The sequence below is a fragment of the Euprymna scolopes genome, chromosome 10, assembly GCF_053919585.1.
Source record: "Euprymna scolopes isolate OS-2025 chromosome 10, ASM5391958v1, whole genome shotgun sequence".
Classification (NCBI taxonomy): domain Eukaryota; kingdom Metazoa; phylum Mollusca; class Cephalopoda; order Sepiida; family Sepiolidae; genus Euprymna; species Euprymna scolopes.
In genome coordinates, this window is record NC_136491.1 from 24751501 (window position 1) to 24775947 (window position 24447).

Below are 24447 nucleotides of genomic sequence, written 5' to 3' on the forward strand. Positions count from 1 at the left end.
ATAGGGTTCAGGTCGGGACTCTGGCTAGGCCATTCCAAAAGATTAATTTGATTATCCTCAAACCATTTCTTGACTATTTTGGCAGTATGTTTTGGATCATTATCCTGTTGAAAGACCCAGTTTGGTCCTAAATGGAGCTTCTCCGCATCCTGTCTAATGTTTTTCTGGAGTATCTCCAAATATTGCTCCTTCTTCATGATTCCATCTATCTTGACCAAACTACCTGGACCACTAGCCGAAAAGGAGCCCCAAAACATTAGGCTACCACCACCATGTTTCACCGTGGGTATGGTGTTCTTTGGGTTGTAAGCTTCTCCTTTCTTCCTCCGAACGTAAGAAGCATCCATATGGCCAAACAATTCAATTTTTGTTTCGTGAGTCCACAAAATACTTGAGAAAACGGACTCTGGAGAATTCACATGGTTCCTAGTAAACTTTAGACGTGCTGCAAGGTGTTTTCCGGTGTGCAATGGAGTCCTTCTTGGTCTTCTTCCTTTCAGACCATTTTCATGCAGAGTCCTTTGCAATGTTTGCCTTGATATTTTTATGCCAGAAGACTCCAGATTTTCTAAAATGTCCTTAGTAGTGGTGGTTGGATTTGCATTAACACTTCTTACAATATTCCTGGTGGCTCTAGCAGACAGTTTCCTTTTCCTTCCTCTACCAATCAAGTTGTTTGTTGTGTGGTGGCTCTGGAATTTTTTGATGATGCTCTGTACTGTTGCTGTAGGGACCTCAAATTTCTTGGAAATTGACTTTTAACCTAAACCATCCTTATGTGAATTCGCAATTTTAGTCCTCAGATCATTACTAAGCTCTTTTTTCTTCCCCATTCTAATAATTTTTATTCTTTTATTGGTTTTCAGTTGATATCATTTTAATTTCTGAAAAATGCAAAAAACGAAATGAAATTAATCAAAGGTTGTATAAAAGCATTCAAAATAAGAATCAAACAGGAAACAAACAGTCAGAAACTCGATTAATACTGAAAAAATAAGGGGGTATGATTATTTTTGAACATTGCAGATTTTATAAATAGCTGTATATTTCTTTTATTACAAGTATCCCGAGATTTTAAAATGACGAAAATGATCAGAAGAGGTTTATTAAGAATATGTATCAATATGGACGTAAACAATAAATTCTTACAAAGTTACACCAAATAAACTCAATTTTCAAGGGGGGTATGAATAATATCGGGCACAACTGTATATATATATATATATATATATATATATATATATATATATATATATATATATATATATATATATACCCGTCACATTTCAAAAATTGACAGATGTCATATTTAAAAATTTGTGTAAATTGATCAAGTAATATTTTTTCTATTAAAACTCTAATTATATTATGAAAGACCTGAGGAGGGTGTGAGTGACCATATTGTTTTATAGTTTATCAAAACTCAAGGGCGACAATTCCGTCTGAATACAAAGCATTTGTTTGTAACAAGAATAATTATAAATTTTAATCGCTAAAACTTGTAAAATTTGACTTTTTGTAAAAAAAAAATACTAAACCAATTTACGTAATTTTCGGAATATGACATCTTTGTTCTGTGACAAGTACGTACATCGTTAAGATTTTTTTCTTTGTTTTTGTTTTATCAAGAGTAATTCGTTATAAGCACCATATTCTATATTGATCAGGATATATAATGCAGTGCAACTGTATTATCTAGATATGACCAGTGTTGGAAGTGGAAAGGGGGAAAAAAACTTGGACCAATACGTCTTGTAACTCTCAAGGGCTCTGTAGACATTCCTGGGATTACACTAGAAAAACTTCAAGTACCTATTAAATCCACAAGGTGTTTTCTCCAAACATGCACATACAAACGCATATATATATATACATGTGTGTATATATATATACATGTATATATGTATGTATATGTATATGCATATATGTATATATATGTATGTATATATATGTATATATATGTATGTATATGTATGTATATGTATATATATGTATGTATATGTATATATATGTATATATATGTATGTATATGTATGTATATGTATATATATGTATGTATATATATATGTATATATATATGTATGCATATGTATATATATGTATGTATATGTATATATATATGTATATATGTGTGTATATGTATATATATGTATATATGCATATGTATATATATGTATATATGCATATGTATATATATGTATATATATGCATATGTATATATATGTATATATATGCATATGTATATATATGTATATATATATGTATGTATATATGAAAATATATATGTATACGTATATATATGCGTATATATAGATATACGTATATGCATATATATGTATGTATATATGCATATATATATGTATATATATATATATATATATATATATATATATATATATATATATATATATATGCTGATTTGTCTGGGAGAAGCACAGAAAGATGCTAAGACATCTGTGCGCTTTTAACACACGTCCACACCAGACCTTGACCACCCGCGTGCACGTCGTGACCACTGTCACGCAGACGGGGCTCTGATGAACGGCGAGTGTCCTGCGCCGTATAACTGGACCTTCACTGCCTTGTGGGCCAAAGTTATTTTATAAATGGCTAAGGGTGAGGTAACCCTGACAGAAACCTCCAGAGGAGCTTAGGGCATGTAAACTGCGGCATATATGACCCACCGGCGTGTGGAATCTGCTCTAGTGCCCAGCAACTCAAGTTCCAGTCATGGATCAAATGGCATGGTGGGTCGAGAAGACTCTGTAAGCCGTGGTGAAGGCAACCTCCTTATGAGAAGGAAAACTCTGATATAAAACCTGCGATGACTGCTGCATCCAATGATGTTGACTTGCTCTTCATTTTGGATCAATGTTGCAATTGTTTAGAGAGTGGGATTGTCTCTGTGCAAAGTCTTTCCCCACTATAACAATCCTCATGCACAGGCATTGCTCAATATAAATTAGATACACTTTTTACCATCTCGTGTATCTTGATAGCGGGGGGAAAGAAAAGAAAACAGTTGGATGTAGCCTAAAACTGCAAAACATTCAATGAAGTTGGAAAATATGATTATGAACGTAAATGGCAATAAGGGAACTGGAATTTCCAGAGCCTGGCCCAGCAGGTGTTTCAGGGCCCCAAAGCCTGGGCCCGGTCGTCATCATGCTACTGCGAGGAAATATATGACAATGACCATCGGCTGTTGGAATGTGCGGACGCTGCTTGACTTGCCGTCAGCAATAATGCGTCCAGAGCATAGATCTGCTCTTGTATCTAAGGAACTTCAACGTTATGACATGGACATCGTTGCTCTGTGTGAGACCAGGCTGACTGATATGGGACAGTTTTCTGAGTTGATTGGGGTCTACACCATTTTCTGGAGTGGCAGAGCGGATGGATGTAAGAGGGAATCAGGCGTGGCTTTTGCTTTAAAGGCATCAATTATTTCTAGCCTGGAAGAACTTCCCTGTGGTGTGAGTGACCGGATCATGACTATGGGGTTACCTCTGGTAAATGGTCGTTTTTTGAGTGTCTATGCGCCCACTACAGATGCAACAGAAAATAAAAAGGTTGCTTTCCACCTTGATTTGTTCAGTGTAGTTAGACGCATTCCCTCTGCTGACAAGATTTTCATTCTTGGAGATTTAAAGGTGGAAAGAGATTTTGAAACCTGGAACGTGCTGGGTAAACGGAGTGGGCAAGTGTAATAGCAATGGTTTGATGTTGTTGCAGTTTTGTTCAGAGATGGGTTTTGAAATCGGTAACACCGTGTTACAGCAGAAGGACAAATACAGGACGACCTGGATACATCCTGGTTCCAAACAATGGCACTTGATAGACTATGTGTTAGTCAGAAAACGTGAGATGAGGGATATTTGCAGTGCTCGTGTCATGCGGGGTGCAGAGTGCTGGACCGACCATCGGTTCTTCCGTGCAAAGATTAAGTGTGTTGTGAAGCCCAAGATGAGAGGAGCTAGTGTGGCTATCCCAAATCGACAATGTTTCCCGTTTAAGGGACAATATTGTGAGGGAGAAACTAGTTAAGGAGATGGAAGAGATTGACTGTGAAAACACTTGGCCTGCTTTTAAGAAATCTGTCTATGAGGTATGTGAGAGAGTATTAGGTTACTGTGAGCGTAAACATCAGGATTGGTTCAATGAGAATGATACTGAAATTCAGGCTCTGCTTGATTCAAAAGCCAGGGCATTGCACGCATATCTCGGGGGTGGTTTGGCGGATGGCGAGCAAGATCGATTGAGGGACAAGTTTAAGGCAATCAAGCACCAGGTGCAGAGGAGGTTGCGTAATATGCAGGATGAAGATTGGAGGCAGAAAGATGAGGAAATACAGCTCGCCTCGGATTCGAACAACACCAAGGTCTTATACAGCCTACTGCGTGCGGTTTACGGACCATCCAGATCAACTATCACTCCTCTGTGCTCGAGGGATGATGGGGATCTTCTTCGAGACCCTACCGACATTCTTCATAGATGGAGGGAGCATTTCAATAACCTCCTGAACAGACCTTCTTACGTTGATCAAGAGTTTGTTAGGTCGATTCCTAGCAATCCGGTCAAGGATATCTTGGCAGAGGTTCCTTCTCTCCAGGAGGTTGAAGCAGCTGTCCATAAGCTGAACAATGGAAAGTCTCCTGACCCGAATCGTTTGCATGCAGAAATCTTTAAATGTTCTGGACCCAAGATGATGCAACGCTTAGCGGACTTGTTGCAGACTGCTTGGTGAGATGAGTGTATTCCGCAGGATTGGCGGGATGCATTGATGATAGTGCTATACAAGGGAAGGGTAGCAGAGATGAATGTGGAAATTAACGGGGTAGTCGGTAAGGTGCTCTGTAGGATTATGCTAGACAGAATGCTGGAGCATATAGCATCGATGTTTCGCCTGAGTCGCAGTGTGGTTTCAGAAGGTGTCGAGGGACAGTGGATATGATTTTTACAGCCAGGCAACTGCAGGAAAAATGTATAGAACAGCAAAAGGGACTGTATCAGTTGTTCATCGATTTAACTAAGGCCTTTGATACAGTCAATAGGGATGCTTTATGGGAGATTCTGAAAAAGCTTGGCTGTCCTGACAAGTTTGTAACCATCTTAAAGCTCTTCCACGATGATATGAAGGCTGTGATCAATGTTGGGGGAAAGCTGGCTGATCCTATCTCAGTAGAATGATGTTAAGCAGGGAGACATTCCAACACCTACACTCTTTGCGTTGTATTTCACCGTGTCTTTCGGGTGGCATTTGGGGGTTGCTCTGATGGTGTCTATATTTGTTACCGAACTACTGGGGGATTGTTCAACATTAGGCGCTTCAATGCAAGTACAAAGGTACTTACCAACACGATTCGTGACTTGCTCTATGCGGATGACTGATCTGGTGGCTCATACGCTGACTGATATGAAGCATCTTGTGGACGCCTTTGCGGTTGCCTGCAGCGTATAAGGCCTGACTATCAATCTGAAAAAAATACTGCCTTAATGTATCAGTCTGCTCCGGGCATGCCATACTATGAGCCATCAGTTTATATCTGTGGGTTAAGGATAGGGGTGTCATTAAGTTTGCATACTAAGGTAGCACACTATGTCCGGTGCCCTGGATGATGAGGTATCGTTACGGATCAGCAGGGCAAGTTATGCCTTCGGAAAGTTTGACGGGCGTTTGTGGAAACGTCATGGGATCTTGCTGCAAACTAAAACTAAGGTTTATGCTGCATGCGTTCTCTCTACACTTCTCTATGCCTGTGAAACTTGGACAACATACAAGGAGCATTTGAGACGTCTCGAACGGTTTCACCAGATGTGCCTATAGCGAATCTTAGGTGTGGGTTGGCAGATGTATGTCAGTGATGTGGAGGAGCTTGAACGGACCCAATGCTTTAGTATTTAGGCACACGTTGTAAAGCATAGACTGAGATGGAGTGGACATGTGGTGAGGATGTTAGACAGTCGACTTCCCAAACAACTTCTTTATAGTAAGCTCGCCGAGGGAAGACGTCTAGCTCAAAAGCCCAAATTGAGATTCAAGGATTGTTTAAGCTCCACCTTAAAAAATGTGAGATTGATGAAAGAACCTGGGAGGATGGAGAAGGGCTTTGCGGGGAGGTGTGGGCAGGTTTGAGGCGGATCGAACCCAGTATGAGCGGCTGAAGCGCGATATCCGGGAAGGGAGAGTGAAAGGAACCGTGGATGGGGGGATGCCAAATTGGTCTGGTGTGTGAGGTGTGCGAGGTGTGCGGAAGAATATGTCTGAGCAGCGCTGGACTGATGAGCCACCAGTCTACTCATCGGCGTAGTAGGCCACAAAGCAGTCTTTAGTTGCCAGAGTTAACCTGTGTCAACTGCGAGCTGACGTACAAAACGGCAGGCGGTTTGAAACGGCATTTGATCCTGCATAAAAAAGAACATCAAGAACGTGCTGCTAGTAATGCACATGTCTACACAATGTATGCCAAGGAATGCCAGAGTTTAACAGGGCTTAAAAGCCACATTCGTGCGGCCAATCAGTGAATGTTTTCTTGTTTCTATATACCTTTTTTGTGCTATATCGAGTGATGGCAATGTTCGAAAGCGAATTTACTGCCATATATATATATATATATATATATATATATATATATATATATATATATATATATAATCGAGGTAGGACACTGATTAGAAATCAGATGAAAAAGTCTGATAGATATTACTTGAAGTAATACTTTCAGGGCGATCCTAGCCAAAAAGGAGAAACTCAATATTTAAGAATAAAGCAATATATATGTTTAGTGGTTATATTAAAATTCTGAGAAAAAAAAACAACATATAGACACATATATTAGTTTTTTGAGTGGTTGTATCAAATTACCTTTTCTTATAATTATTTCCATATAATTATCATTCACCACTCAAAAAACTATTTTCAATATTTGTGCTGAAAAGTAAAATAAGTGTCTATTCACAGCTGAACATTTTGCTAACCGCATTTCATTTCCTCTGATGCTATGAGCCATTATTGAAAATCCATGGATTAAGGAAATCAAAATAACCCCTTCTATATATTCCTTTTGTCAAAACAATAAATTCTTAATTCGAATATATGTGTCTATATGTTTTTTTTTCAGAATTTAAATATAACCACTAAACTTATATATATATATATATATATATATATATATATATATATATATATATATATATATATATATATATGAATGAGAGAGGTCACCAATAATGTGTATGTATCTTTTAACATTATTTTAATATTCCGTATTTTGATTTTTAAAAAATTAACTTAGATCATTATAATAATGTTTTTAAATCATTGAAATGGTTTTTAACGCGTTTCAGACGTTCTGTGATCGTCCTCTTCAGAAAGTATTTAAAAAAAACGACCTTGTATCACATTTGCTTTCGTAGGGAAGCAAATAAATTTATAATGTTATAAAACTATAAGACATAACACACATTCTACAAACCAATACAAGGAAACATACACACGCGCGCGCACGCACGCACTCACACACCCTCCCCTACGCATTCATTTGACCAAGTGCCAACGTGCTCCTCACTTCCACTCAAGTAAGAAAAAATAAAGAAAGAAAAGTAGGAAAAGGAGAAACGTAAGAAAAGAGAAGGAAAAGCAAAAGACAGCAATCACCATGGTCTGACACCCAATAAGCAAAGGTAAGGTTGGGAGGCACCCATGAAGACCTTTAGAATCATTTACAGATATTTCCACCGCTCGGAAACATGTCACCAAAATGGACTGTGAAAACGCTCTGTTATATGTTAAACACATCATAAATATATTTTAAATGTTTTACATTTTTAATACTTTCTGAAGAGGACGCTTCACAGAACGTCTGAAACGCGATAAAAACTATTTCAATGATTTTAAAACATTATTGCAATGATCTAATTTTTTTTTTCAATTAAAAATGAAAATAATATTAAAAAAATACTTACCACTTGTTGGTGACCTCTTTCATTTAAATATACATCTTTCTCTTGTTGGAATCTCTCAACCCATTATATATATATATATATATATATATATATATATATATATATATACTAGCATGGGTGTCCGGCATTGCCCGAGTATTTGGAGGTGTATGTTAAGCAAAACAAAAGCAGTCATTTTTTTTTTAATTTGGCCCCTTTTACGCCCCCTTAAAATTTATGGTTTGGGGATCAAATCAAGTTATTAAGTTAGATCCATGTCCAAGGAACCTATATCTAAAATTTCAAGTGTTTCGACATAAAATTGTCGGAGGAATTTTGGTAGAGTTTTCAAAGGTCAAATTGTTGAACTTTGACCCTTTAATCTCCAAATTTCTGGCCGAAGACCGATCACATATATTTTCCCAAATCTAAGTACTCAGTATATCAAATTTCGAGTCTGTAGACTTAAAATTGACTGAGTTATTGTGTAGGGAAATGTGCACACACAGACAGACACACAGATACACAGACATGTTCACTTTTATATATATATATATGTGGGGGGGTCTGTATGGAAATATTCTTTATTCACTTATATTTCCTTTTTATAAATACCAATCATTATTTAAGAAGCTCAATGTAATTACAGAGCATATAATGAATAAATGACAAAAGTCTATATTCCAAATTTCATGATGTTGGCGATCTTACAATTTATTCCTTTAATTCAGTTGCCATTTACAATTCTTGACAGGATCTGTTTCGCAGCACAAAATCTTTCACTTAATTGTCGGATATTTTAATCATGCCTAGATACATTTTATTTCCTTTTTTTAATACACAGTGGTCACCACTTATCAAGGCCCGGAAGCCACTCAGGGATAAGAGTTATTATAAGTAGAGTGCGTTAGTGTGGAGATTTAATAAAGTGTTTACTTAAGAGGGCGGTTCATTAGGAATTTGTTAACGTTGGACTTGAAGACATGTGGGAAGCAGGCAAACGGAACAGAGTTCCACAGGTGTGCAGTTCTAAGAAAGAAGCTTTGTTCATGGAATCTACGTTGTGATTTAGGCACAGATAAAGAGTGGGGGGAATTTTCCACAGTGGATTCAGCTAGGCGGGTGCTTTTCGTGAAGGATTGACGAGGGGGGGGGACCAGAGATTGGAGTTCAGACGAGCACCTGCCATGGAAATAACGATAAAACAAGAATAGGCTCGCAACGTCTTTTCTGTGGGAGAGAGGTTGCAGGGAAGAGAAAAGGGCATCCCCCACTAAGCCACGAAGTCTATTTTGTACTCTGTCAAGGCAGGATAGGTTGTTTTTAGCAGCACCTGCCCAGATATGGCAGGCGTATTCCATCTCTGGACGTACTTAGCTTTTATATAGATAGAGAATTGCATCATTAGTGAGATATCTTCTGGAGTGGTAGAAGGATCCCACCATTTTTCCAGCGACCTTAGCAACAAACTTGATGTACATGTTCCATTTCAGATCAGGAGTAAAGGACAAACCCAGAAGCTTGTCAAAACACGACGAGAGCCATCCATTTCAATTGATGCAAGATGGGGATCAGAGCGTTGATGATGTAAAGATAGGAGTTTGGTTTTAGATGCATTAAAGGTAACCAGCCACGTCTTCCCCCACTGAACCACGCGCTCGAGATCAGAGGAGAGAGAATCAGAGAGAAGTTTGTCATTTACAGCCTTTGATGTGTTGCCGTAGATGGTCGTGTCATCAGCATAGATGTCAACGAATGATTTAAGTGTGTGTTTAGGGAGATCATTGATGTAGATCAGGAAGAGAGTTGGGCCCAGGATTGACCCTTGAGGGACTCCAGCATTAATACTGCAGGCCTCTGATTTTTGTCCATCGACCACTACCCTTATGAGTCTATCGGAGAGAAATGATTTAATGATTTAATGATTGAGAAAACATTTCCAGTTATACCGTAGCTGGGAATCTTCCTTTTGGTGGATTGATAGTTGCTATTTCTTCTGATGAGTTAAGGGCAAAATAGATTTATTGATTGATATGATTAATTAAATGAATTATTTTTTGCTACTAAACAGATCCTGTCAAGAATTGTAAATGTCAACTGAATTAAAGGAAAAAACTGTAAGATGGTTAACATCATGAAATTTGGAATACAGACTTTTGCCATTTATTGATTATATATATATATATATATATATATATATATATATATATATATATATATATATCCATTCATGTGAAATTTTTTTATCATTTTTCTTTTATCTCCTACTCCCCTTACTCACCCTTTTTTAACCAAGTAAGATCTGTGACTTACTTGTAGTTTCACTAAATACTTTTACATGCAAAATCCGATCCCGCATTTTGCTAATTCCTTCCCTCTGATGAGAAGGAGAGTATTTCTTCGAAATTTCGTGGATTAAGGACTATCCACTTATATTGTGCTTCCTTTTTAAAATTAAATATGTTTTTAACTCTTTTTCAAGATGTCTTTTAACATGTGTTATTAATCGTTTGTTCATATATATATATATATATATATATATATATATATATATATATACATATATATATATATAATGTATCTACATAAAATTATATGTATTTATTTTTAGTATTTAGTTTGACAGATCTCGATATGTAAGTAGAGTTAGGTAGTAAGATTTTAAATATATAGGACAATTATATTACACAGAATTGTCCGCATTTTATTCTCGTGGGAATTCGTCAGGCTATTGCATGGAATCGAAGTAGCTTCGTGTTTTTATATGCCTCTATAGTTCTGGGTTTGCTAGTCAGCTGATAAGATTCTTTGTTATTCACACACATTTATCGTAGCTAATTGCCGCACGTTTCTTTGGGGGAAGGGGTGCTGGGATCAGATTATTCTTTTCCTCTTGTTGACTAGTGACAATCTATATGTTGTTCACTTACAGTTTATTTTGCACTAGTTTATTTATTTATTATTATAATTATGCATATATTTTGTTATTGTTGTTGTTATTATTATTTATTAATATGTTTATTTGTGTGTGTGTTGTTATACTAACATACAGCTTATTTTGTGTATACATACGTTTATATCACTCCTGCCCCTGCAGTTTAATTAAATTTTGTTTTTTGTTTGTTTAAGTTTAGGATAGCTAATTTCTCATTCAAACATAGTCTAAACGGATCCTCTAAGTTTCTACATGTGCCGGCCTATCGTACTAATTTCAATTTAGTTTTCTGTGAAAACTTAGAAGCTATAATTTAAGCACATAGTAATAAAATATTAAATCGCAGCAATAAAAACATAATAATAATAATAATAATAATAATAATAATAATAATAATAATAATAAAGTGACCAGCATAACAACACCAAAAGCAGCACAAAGAACAAAAATATAATTACTAGAAATAGTAATAACGTAAATCGTAAGAGAAGTAAAAACACGAGCAATGAGAAAAAAGTGTAACTGTAGAACCGAGACACTTTGTCCGCTACAAAATAAATGCATAAACAAAACCCCGATTTACAAAAATATTACATAGGAATATATGGCCGTCTTCAAGTCTAATGTAAACAAGTTCTTGGTGAGTCGTTCCCCTTAAGTAATCCAATTTGCCAAATTTACACTTCTAACGGTTACTATGATATTGTCCTTTGGATCACTGCACACTCTATAATCCTTATCCTCGAATGGTCTCTAGGCCTTGATAGTGGTAATTCCTTTGTAAAAAAAAAGGAATGACCTTGCTTGATTTTACGTAGCAGGGTGAGGTCAGAAAGGATACCTATAAAAGTTGACATGACGAATGGGAACGATGAGTTAGACGTTATGTAAAAATGTACCGAATTTAAAACGGAACGAAATTTAAATTTGTTTTATTTTTACAACAACCGTAAAGCAGAGCATTCTCCGCAAGTTTTACCAAATAAAATTTTAAGAAAAGATTTGTGTACCTCTAGCCATATACGTCACTTACGGAGCCTCTCTTTGCATCGATGCATCTAACGCCACACGTAATGCAATTCTTTTTGGGGATCCGATAATTTCTTATAAAGTAGACGACAGATGTACATTAAAAAACAAAAAACGCCGAATATAAGAAGTTTAGCGACCTATTACATATACACTGATTATTTGTTATTTATTTATTTGTTCCGTGCACACTGGATTATGTCATTGTTGTGTCATGGGTCACAACACATCTAGAACTTTGGAGTGAAAAGGTTGTTTCAAATTGGTGATAATAACCATAAAAAGGATTACGGACAAATGGTAGTTTCCACAGCAGGGTGACGTCAGAAAGGATTATTGTTAATTGAGAAAAAGCAATGTGACGTCAGAAAAAAAAACTAGAAGTACGTTTGTAGATCAATAGTCTACCTACTACTACTCCACGTTAAAAAACGACCCTGGTGTCTAACTCTGTCCCGTAGGGAGGTATAGTAAATAGGTACTACTACTGAACCAGAATCCTACTTCGAACACTGTACAGACATTCATCGTAAAATCTTATTTATAGAAAATAGGTTCTTCCAGTGTTTGTATTAGGTTAGTGCAAAAACAATGTCGCATATATATATAAAAACGACATTATTTTTGCACTAACCTAATATATAGAAATCGGTACTTGTGCAGATTTTGAACCGAACGTATCCAAACGTCTGCTCGGTTTTGTTCGGAATATGACGTCAGTCATCGGACTATGCCGAGCGTCGCCGATGATCAAATCCTAACAACGGTACGAAACAGAAAAATGGAAATTGTAAAAAAAAAGGCAAAAACAAAAACGATCTACCGTATTTATATATATATTTTTATATATATATATATATATATATATATATATATATATATATATATATATATTCATTTAATGTTTCAGTGTGAACATTTTTATGCAGGGACAAGGGGGCATTTACTATAATCATTTGTTTTTGTATTTTTTGTTTTAATTTTTAATAGACAATGTTCAGCAAACAATTTTTTACAAAACAAATTATGTATCTTCTTTTCTATTTTCAAGTTTTTTTATTCAAAATGTTTCTTTCAAATAAAATTGTAAATAAAATGTTTCTTTCAAAGAAAATTGTAAACAAAATGTTTCTTTCAAAGAAAATTATAAACAGAATGTTCCTTTCAAAGAAAATCGTAAACAAAATGTTTCTTTCAAAGAAAATTGCAAACAAAATATTTCTTTCATAGAAAATTATAAACAAAATGTTTCTTTCAAACAAAATTATAAACAAAATATTTCTCTCAAAGAAAATTGTAAACAAAATGTTCCTTTCAAAGAAAATTATAAACAAAAGTCTTCTTTCAAAGAAAATTATAAACAAAATGTTTCTTTCAAAGAAAATTGTAAACAAAACGTTTCTTTCAAAGAAAATTGTAAACAAAATGTTTTAAAAGAGGTTCGATTGTTATTTATTTATTTATTTGTGTCAAAGAAAAGGTAAAACTTGCGGAGAATGCTGTTTTGCAGTTGTTGTAAAAACGGAAATTTAAATTTCGTTCCGTTTTAATCTTGTTTTTTATTGTACCCCAAGAAACGAAAGTAATCGAAAGAATAACATTCAAGAATCATACTTTATATATATATTAAAAAACAAACGAAAGATGTTTTTATAAAAATAAAATTTTATTATTAAAAATGAAATAATCTAATTTTTAAACGAAAAAAGTCAATTTGGTTTACCTTTTTGGTATTTTTTTTTTTTTTTTTACATAAGTCCAAATCACTGTTCACATTGGAAAAGTCGACTTTTATAGGTTTCCGGGTATGCTAACAACGAATATACACCCTGATCTCCCTATGTTAAGAATGACTTTCAGAATAGACACCCCCAAACTTGTCAGCATATCCAAATACCTATAAAAGTTGATATGCCGAATGGGGACGATGAGTACCGAATTTAAAACGGAAAGAAATTTAAATTTGTTTTATTTTTACAACAACCGTAAAACAGAGCATTCTCCGCAAGTTTTACAAAAAAAATGTTAAGAAAAGATTTGTGCACCTCTGGCAATATACGTCACTTACGGAGCCTCTCTTTGCATCGATTCATCTAACGCCACACGTAATGCAATTCTTTTTTGGGATCCGATTAATTTCTTATTTTGACACACAGAAACTACTTCCGGCGCCTGCAGTCATTTGTTTAACATTAATAGATTCCTGTTGTTTTAGTCTCTATATTTTTCATGTAACATCTACTTTCTTTCAGTTTTTGTTTTTGTCTCTTCCAATATTTATTCAAAAGTCGTCTGCTCGTTGCTCGACGTCTTACGTCAGATTACAAGCAAAAACAATGTCTCATATATATATATATATATATATATATATATATATATATATATATATATATAAACGGTTGACGTCATGTTCCGAGTAAAGCCGAGCGTCCTGTTCAATATCTGCATAAGTACGTAGCAATTTTTAATTCTGCTGTCGCATCGCAGTGTCGAGTTAGCAAAAAACTAGACAGGTTCAATTGTCGTCGTGACAATCAGATTGCTGCATACGGACACAGAAAATAATTCGGTTACACTGATTTTTTTGCATCGTTAACATTAATTTATAAAATGCAAAAAATGAAGCTCGGGTTTACTTTCAGCAGCCTTGTAACTCGCGCTTTTCTTATATTGTCCTTTAGTCCTCGCATTCCAAGAGCAGTGTTTCTGACAAAGGAGGAAGAACTGCTGTTTTCTAGGCCAAAAATCGGTGCTAATGCAGAGAGTGATCCGTGCTATTTTTTTAAATCGTATTTCCAAGTTTAATTAAAGTTTTATGATATGTTTTTTATTCAATTGTAAGGTTAAAGTACAGAATAGGTACAAACACCCTCCCCTTCCCATGTTAAGAATGGCTTTTTAAATAATAACGTTATTATTTCAGCACGGATCACTCTCTGCATGAGTACCCAAAATATCTATCCATCTAGCGCATATGTCTGGTTGTTTTTTATTGTTGTTGTTGTTGTTGTTTATTACCTTGAAATATATATTTTTTATTCCTTACATTACATGGTTTCATGCCTTGTCTAGAGCGATTTCAATTTAAAAAAATGACTTATTAAATCTGTTTCTTAGTTATATAGCCATGCCAATGTAACCTATTTAAATGCGATGTTCTATTTACTGCTATCATACTACTACTACTGCTAATACTACAAGTACAACTATTATTACTACTGTTTTTTGGATTACCGAGCAACAGAGGGCATGCATGTGCAGTGAACAAACTGAGATTAACGATTAAGTATATTTGCGCGCACTCAAAAAAGAAAAAAAGAAATATGAGAACAAATAATCTGTTTCCTTTTACGTCAGCCGAGATACAGACCAACGGAGGTAGACTAAAAGTCGCAAAGAAAAGAGCTATCAGATTATTTTCCGAATAACGAGTTCACGTGGTTATTCCACTCTATATGCAGAGGTGATATTTGCACATCCAGTTTTTTAGCCTTGAGGTTCGAATAACTGCATGGATTTTTTTTCTTAGATTTTCAGCAATGAGATGTTACTGACATAATGTTAATATATAAAAGTATACACGACTGGCATCATTAGACAGATAAGGAGGTGACGGTCGTTCAGTTGTTAACGACTCGGATTGATAAGCTGGGTGTTCCAAGTTCGAATTCGGTTTGTTCTACAAAAATCACTTTCCATTAGAATGTTAGCAACTTTCATGTGGTTCTTCCCGTAAGTACCTGATGTCTTTCTAAAAAGAATTCCGACTTGAAAATTATCGGGGAAACCAATGCCAATAATAGAATCTTTGGACTCATACGATACAACGATGATTAGACAAATAGTTTTATTATTCAATATGTAGAGATCCGCGGTTGGGATAACATATACCAACGTTGACTATGGGATCGGTTGAGCCCGAATGGAATTGAATTTATTGCTTTCTTTATGCACTAAAACTGTTAGGAAAGTTATGACTAGGGCTAGGACAACAGCATATTCTTTTCATTGTTTTCACTCTCGAGTGTGTATCCGTTGATATCTTATATGCTTTTATATAGAGTGATGTGGTTCTCGGTTAATTAACTGCGTCTGTATGTGTCGGATATATACTTGAGAGTCAAAACAATGAAAAGAATATGCTGTTGTCATAGCCCTAGTGATGACACATTTCAGCCATCAATTAAACATCAACTTAGATTTAATGAATTGTTTACAATTGACATTGTGTTCCGGTCTTACATTATTTAAAAATAGTTGATATGCCGCAAAGCAATCATACTAATAAACTACCTTTACACTCACCAACCTAAGTTATTTTATTTACTTCTGCGCCAGGGCGTTAAACACATGGTCAGGTGTTGGTTTGATCAAAGTGCTTCAGTAGAACATACGGCATAATCTCGTTGACACACCGGTTCCCGTCAGATCACCGAAGTTAAGCAACGTTGAGCCTAGTCTTTACTAAAATGGGTGATCAATGTTGGAATTCCAGGTGCTTTATGTAGGAGGACGTCGACACCTCTCTGCAAAAAGTTACAAAAACCTAACGTCGTCATCTCCCCTAACGAGGATATACATGCGACTGGGGACCGCTTTTGAATTTCATACTCCCATGAAACTTCCTCCTTTGGAAGAAGCCGGTTTAACCCTGAATAGGGTTGGTGCTGACTGCACACACACACACACACACTTCAGTGGAACGAAGTAGATTCGAAATCGGTACACCCAGATTTTAACTTCTTGGTCTTCTGGCAAACACGTCAATAAAAAAGTTTTAAACAATTGATTTCTAAGTAGGACGTACCCTAATACAAAAGGGTGAATGCGGTATTATGGTGAAAGAAAATACAAACTAAGAGAAACTTTTGTTTAGTTCTGGAGTAACAAGGATGACCAACGCCCCCCCATTTTCCCTCCTTTTGAGCTGGCCTTGTGCCTAAGTTTTTTTTGTTCATGCTGTATTTTTAGCCTGAATAAAAGATTTAATGCCTCAAAGTGTAGTATCTTTTCTTTAGATGCTGCACTTCAATGTCTTGTTCTCTCTCGGTGAAGGAGAAATCCTTCACGACTGAGACAATTTTTATTTTTCTTCCTTTTCTCCGCGTTTAAAAACGACCCTGGTGCCTAATTCTGTCCCGTGGGGAGGCATTATAAATAGGAATCACTTATCCACCGTAGTTTAATTTATACTCCAAACTGTTTGTTATATAAGAACGAGTAAGGTTATATTTATCTAAAATCACATTCTTGCACAACGAGAAAAAGCGAGATCACGCTTACCTATTGAAATCACATTCTACTAATACGAGAAAGTGATATTACATTTGCATACATGAAATAACATTTGTAATATATGAGAAAGGGTGATGTCAAATTCATCTATTAGAAATGGCATTCTTTTAACACAGGAAAGATTGATATTAATTTTTGGTCCCCGACAAAAGGAGGATGGACCTGTAAATTTACCCTTGTCCGTTCGTCCATCCGCATTTTGCGCAATAACTACGCATTGGAATTTTTTTGAAATTTTGCACAAACATTAAACATGATATGAGTAAAATGTAACAGAGCGGATTTTCTGGGAAAACTCTGATTACACCCTTAGTGGTGCCTTTCGTGTTAAGGTGGCTAAAATTGGCACTTTTATGATTATTAAAAAAAATTGATACCTTGGATTTTTATAAAACTTTCTGAAAAATTGTAACTAACTGATTTCTATATAATTTTTTTTTTACATAGGCATCACCACATTATCAAGGCCAAAAGGCCACTCAAGGATAAGGGTTAAAGAGTGTACAGTAGACATTGGACAATATAGTAATCATTAGTAATGAAAATTTGGTAAATTTGATAACTTATATGGAACGGCTAATCAAGAACTTATTTACGCTTGACTTGAACACAACCATATTGTAGTCAGCCGGAAAGCAGGAAAACGGAAGACAATTCCACAGGCGTGCAGTTCTAAGAAAGAAGCTTTGTTCATGGAATCTACGTTTAGGTTTAGGCACAGATAAAGAGTGGGGGGAATTATTGATAGTGTGTACAGCTAGACGCGTGTTTCTTGTGAAAGTTTGGCGAGGGGGGACCATAGATTGAAGCTCAGTTGAACACCTTCCATGAAAATAACGATACATCAGAGACAAACTCGCAACATCTCTTCTGTGAGATAGAGGTTGCAAGGAAGTGAAAAGGACATCTCCTACGAGGCTACGAAGTCTATTTTGAACTCTATCAAGGCAGGACAAGTCCTTTCTAGCAGCTCCTGCCCAGATGTGGCAACAGTATTCCATCCTTGGACGTACCTGGCTCTTATATAGATATTTAATTTTGTTTGTCTATACTTCTATAACTCTTGGGTGTACCACAGGGGCTCTTTTAGGGCTAGTAAAAACCCTCCATTTTGGGGTCTATTTTACCATATTTGTTAAAAATTTTCTGTGTATGTCTATTTAGCAGTTTTTCATGGTGTTGAACTCAAATTTACATATTGAACACAAATTTACATATTGAACTCAAATTTACATATGTTAAGGCCTTGGAGACTTTGGGGGCTAAATGGGGGGGAGCAAATGAGGGACTTAGTCATTTTTTTTTTTTGCAAGGCGCAGAACTCAAGACCTAAAATTGCACCGTATATTTTTCACCAGGATTTGACGTCCTCTAGGAACTTTTGGGGCTAAATAGGGGGAGGGGTGGCAAATGTAGGATTTGGTCATTTTTAAGGCCTTGTTCACTGTGCACACACGGGGGAGGTATACATACTTCACTTATTAAATTTCACAATGGAAATCACATACAATAAAAGAGGGAACGAAACAAAATGAAGAGGTTAAATATTTAAAATCACATTCTTCGAAAGCGAAAGAACTAAGGACAAAATAGCAATTAGGTTGACAAGAAAGTTCTTACGGAATTTTTTATTTTTAAATCAAATGATGTATTTTCAAATAAGTTTTCGTTATAATACCTTTACTTTATATATCATTTTAAAGGTTGTTTTTCGCCCTATATAATCGTTTAAATTACAATCGTTTTAAAACAATTATGTCTTCTTTTCAGAACGTTGAAGATGGAGAAAAAGCACATTTGCACAATTTTCTTATTTCAATTCAAGCTAGACCGAAAAGCTGCTGAAACAGCTCACGATATCAACGAAGCATTTTTGGCACAGGAAGCACCACTGAACGCACAGCACAATTTGTGGTTTAAGAAATTTCGTAGCGGTAACAAGGATCTTGAAATGTTGAGTGTAGTGGTCAGTCATCAGATGTTAACACCGACCAATTAAGAACCTTAGTCGAAGCCAATTAACGCACAATTGTTCGAAAACTTGTTTCTGAATTAGACGCCACGTACACGATGATTTCCAACCACTTGTGAGAGATTAGAAAGCCATAAAACTTGATAAATTGATGCCTCAGAATTGCACGACAACCAAAAGAAACCTCGTTATGAAATGTCATCTTGCCTCCTCTTACGCAACAAGAACGACCAGGTTTTTATTTGCGATAAAAAAATGGGTTCTTTATGACAACCGGCGGCGTTCAGCTCAGTGGTAAGTCGCCGACGTAGCTCTATGATATTTCCTGAAGCCAGAGTTGTACAAAAGAAGGGAATGCTAACTGTTTAGTGGTCTGCGACCGGTCTCATCGATTACAATTTTTTTTAATACAGGCGAAACCATTACGACAGAGAAGTACTGTCAACAAATGGAGAAATACATCAGAAACTTCGACAACAACACCCAGCATTAGTCAACAGAAAATACTCAATTCTCCTCCACGACAATGCCCGACCGCACATTACTAAACCGACCCTGCAGAAGTTGAACGAATTGGGCTACGAAACACAGTCTCATCCGCCATCCTCTTTAGATCTCTCACCTACCGACTACCGCTTTTTTCAGACATCTCGGCGACTTTCTATATGAGAATTGCTTCAAAAGCCTAAGCGATATCAAAAACGCCTTCAGCGACTTCATCGTCATCAGAAAGCAAGATTTTTACGTAACTGGCATAAATACATTTGTCTTGCGTTGTGTTGATTCTTGTAATGCTTATTTCGATCAATACTCTTTTTTTTTTTTAGCCTAGACATGTTCATCTTATTTTTAAAATTAAAAACGGCAAGAGCTTTCTTATCAACCTGATAGACTGATTAATATTTATAATGAATGTTTAATAAAATGTAATAAATAATTATGAATAAAAATGATTAATATTATCAATAAGATTATAAATAATAATAATAATAATAATAATAATAATAATAATAATAATAATAATAAGCGGGATCTGTGGAAATCCCACAGGGGACTCATTCATCCTATATATAATATTTTGATTACAGAAATTCCCCTCTGGATCAAATTACCGTGGGTTTGAAAGAACAGATCCACATAGAAATGTATTATGTCTAAACTATTATCCACCATCTTATATAACTTAAAACGCCTTCATAGACACACTTATTCGTTAGAATAAAACCATATATTTCATCTCAAGAGATGCATCGTCACGATCGCCATCATCTACAGACGAAGTAGTTCTTAATTTCCCCATCTCTATCTACAGTACTCTTACCGCCCTCAGTCTACACCCAGAAGATACATGCGCATTATAATTATGTTTTCTAGCCACCCTTCTTAAGTGGATCATAAATTCCTATACAAACTATTAACATTCTATTTCTCGTTACACAAAATAATAATTATTTAATAAACGGACACGCTAGATGTTTAAAAACACGGCCGCTCTTTATACGAAAACAACACTACAGCTTTATTTTTAAACTTTTATTTTAAAAAATCAATTCAGGTAACTTGATTATGTAGTAGAGCTGACATCTATTCAACCTCAATCATTGCCTCGATACAGGTCTGGAACTGTGAGCATGCCTTTTCTACAAGCGCCAGAAGAAGCTCAGCGAATATTCTGTGGATGGCGGCGATCAAGCTGGCTTTGGTGTGGTGGGAGGTTATGTTGGTGATGTTCTCGGCGTAAGATCAAGGTTAAGGCTAGGGGAGGAGAGGGGGCAACTGAGAGAAGAATATAAAGTCAGAGCACTCCTTCTGAATCCAAGCCTGTGTCTCTTTGGACTTGTGGATCGGCGCAAAGTCCTGCTGCCACACCTAGGGTCTGCTAGCAGCCACGTGATTGCATCAGGGGATCACTACACTTTTCAGCACATCCAGGTACACTTTGTTGTTGACTTTCGAGCCGACTTTGAAGATTTGAAGTGGCATCATGTGCCCGTCACTTGAAACCACACCAAAGATCATAACCGCATCCGAAAACTTCGTTGAACTGTGTCGTCAAGCGTTGAACCGTCCAAATTTACATTTTAAGGGTGCTAGCAATGGTCATGTTATCATAACTTGGATCGGTACATAGCATGACTTGTACAGCGGCGCATCTCCGATTTCGCTCGTTGAACATTGTACTATACCCAGATATGGGATTTGTGAACAACTGGAATTAGTAGAAAAAAAAGAAAACTTGTTTTCATCAAACGGAAATGGAATCATGTCGCCTTTATTAGGACGATAATTTTGTCGTTTCACACTGTAATGAAAAGTTCAGTATTCATTATTCTACAGAATATAATGAACCACTTTTTTAATCTTAGTAAAAAATGTATCATTTTATGCATACAAAACCACCTTTACTAAAGTTATAGTTTTAATTACTAAAAAGAACGCATGAATTTATTTTTCTTTTTATGGTAATAACACATCGTAGATGTTAACAATTATTCTTTTAAATATTTCAGGAACATTACGAAAAAAGCTATTCAAGTCCGTCTTAATGAAATCAGTGTAACTCGAAAAAGATATTTTCTTGAATTAACGATATTATCATTGAATTATGCATTGTTTATTTAATATTTTCACCACAAAAATATTTTAATTGCAAAAATGCATATTTCATGTGATTTTAATGATAACAGTTTCCTGGAAGATTTGAAATTGTAATATTATAATATTTCTCTTATGCATAACCATCAACGTGAAATTTTTTATAATCTTAAAAAAGATTGACAAAAATGAAGACCCTGTGTCACTAAGAAAAAATAATTTTAAAAAATGGTATGATTTCTACTAACGATTAATTTCAAAATTAAAAGAATGGGTGGACAAAATGGCGAATAAAATAAAAAGTAAGTTTATAACTGTTGTGTCTGGAAAAATGGGTTGTTGCAATCATGGAATATTTGAATGAAAAGTAAACATGCTCATTTTAGGTTAAATACTATTTATTACAGTCGAAACACAAATTACATTTACAGCACGATATGCATGTGTTAGCATGTGTTAGCAGCCGCCATCTTATCCATTCTCCTTGGAACTCTCTAGTCTTTTTTTCTTTTTTTATAAATATCAGGGCAATAACTCTTACTTCCTTTACTAGAGTTATTTCCCCGTTTAGCTTTTGATCGCTATAACAACTATAAAATTAGTAAATAATTATTTTCTTTCAAATTCGAATTCTATTTAATCATCAATACAAGATTTTTTTAGCTTACTTTTTAATGAATAATAAAATTTGAGAATACATTGAGTAGTGTAATTAATTATACCTGTATTTATGTTGATTAATTATGTCGCTTGACGAATGTAGATATAGATAATATAAATACACTAAGTTTGCTTTTACCAATTTTACATAGATATTAAAATAAAGATGGCTTTGTCTTTAATAATTACAAGTCCTAAGTCTATTCTAACCCGGCATGGTAGTATTTGTCAGGTTTCATGTCTGAATTTAATATAAATTATGTATAGATTATTGTTTACAAAATATACGACTAAAACCAAATTAATCTGCATACATACGCCTTGAGTCTTCTCTCGGCCTGCCAAGCCAGCAGCGTGAGGTTACGATCAGAATTCGGTTCTGGGGTACGGGAAGGAGTGAGTCACTCGCTCGACAATAGCACGTTTCCGCCCTCTCATTTGCCAATCGACCACACCTCACACCGCACAATCTGAACGCCAGCAACACTAATTACTTTTCAAATGAAGATGTTCACGACTCTTTTCTTTCTGTGTCCCTTGCAGGGAATTTGTCCCGGCTTTTATATCCTCCTATCAAAAAAAAAAAAAAAAGGAAGAGACAATAAAAAAAAGAAAAAAAAGCTTCTCCCATCATGCTCTGCCTTCAAATGATGGCCTTAATGTATATAAATGAGCTAGCCATCCTTTCCTTCTTCTTTCCCAAAGAACGACGCAGATACGCCCGATACGTCGTATATTACTTTTTTTTGTTTTTATTTCTAACCATAACCTAGCCTTAAACGGTACCTCCCCCCTCTTTCGCATATACCCCACAAGCAGGACATCACATACAATTTCCCGATGCTTACATGTTGGTTTAATTATTATTTGTTCTCTCATTTTTTTTTTCGCGTGTTATTTTAATTAACTATTATTTAATATATGTTTTTTACAAAGGAGTCACCACTTATCAAGGTCCAGGGGCCACTTGAGGATAACGGTTAATGAGTGTACATTAGTCAATAGGAAAATGCCGTATTAATCGTTAGTATTGGGAAATGGGTAAATTGGATTACTTAAGGGGAGGGCTCATCAAATACTTGTTTACGTTGGACTTGAAAACAACCATATTGTAGTCAGTTCCACAGGTGTGCAGTTCTAAGAATGAAGCTTTTTTAGGGCATGTGCGTTTAGGTTTAGGCACAGAAAAAGAGTGGGGAGAATTATTGATAGTGGTTTCAGTTTTTTGTGAAAGTCAGGCCAGGGGGATCATAGATTGGAGCTCAGACGAGCGCTTGCTATGAATTATTGTTACAATCCTGAAATGCTATTGACGTTCGACATTTTTCCATTATGATTAGTAGTGTTCGTCCTTGTTTGTTATATTAGTTTTAGTGTATATAATTTTAGCTATAATCGAAAGTTTATTTTTTGAATAATTTCATATTTTTTAAGTAAAAGAAAATTCCAACAACGATGATTCGCTCGGACAACAAAGAACAAAGACATTCTTTTCACGTCCAAATAGGACCACCTTTTTATTTGGAATTTGGTATTCGTCGAGCTCTGAAGCTTAATTTTTGTTGGTTAATCACGCTTCTTTCTTAAATAGCATTTTCGTCAGTCTGACAAGTTTAGATTTGAAATAGCATTTTGATCAATTTATCAAGCATAAGTTGGAAATAGGTTTTCTTTGATATATCGTGGTTTTGCTTGAAATCGTATTTTCGTGAATCTGTCAAGCTTAACGTTTAACCATCATTTTCGTCTGTCGGTTTGAAACAGTATTTCCTTGATTTTTTTGTGCTTCGGTTAAAATCGTACGTTTGTCCATTTATTGAGATTACGTTTTTGGCTAGAATTTTTCTTGGTTTATCACGCTTATGTTTCGGATAGTATTTTGTCGGTTAATCATGCTTAAGTATTAAATAGCATTTTCATCGTTGAAAGTGTATTTTTAATTGCAGCATCTTAAAAATATGTTACGTCTCTGTTGTACTTAAGATAATGACGGCAAACAATGATATATGAAAATACG

General features: G+C 35.5%; 1 protein-coding gene across 2 annotated transcripts in view; it reads left to right on the forward strand.

Annotated features, from left to right (window-relative positions):
- LOC145285871 (dynein regulatory complex protein 9-like) overlaps positions 1-24447 on the forward strand; it is a 50725-nt gene that overhangs the window by 25297 nt on the left and 981 nt on the right. The gene's annotated exons all lie outside the window — the stretch shown is intronic.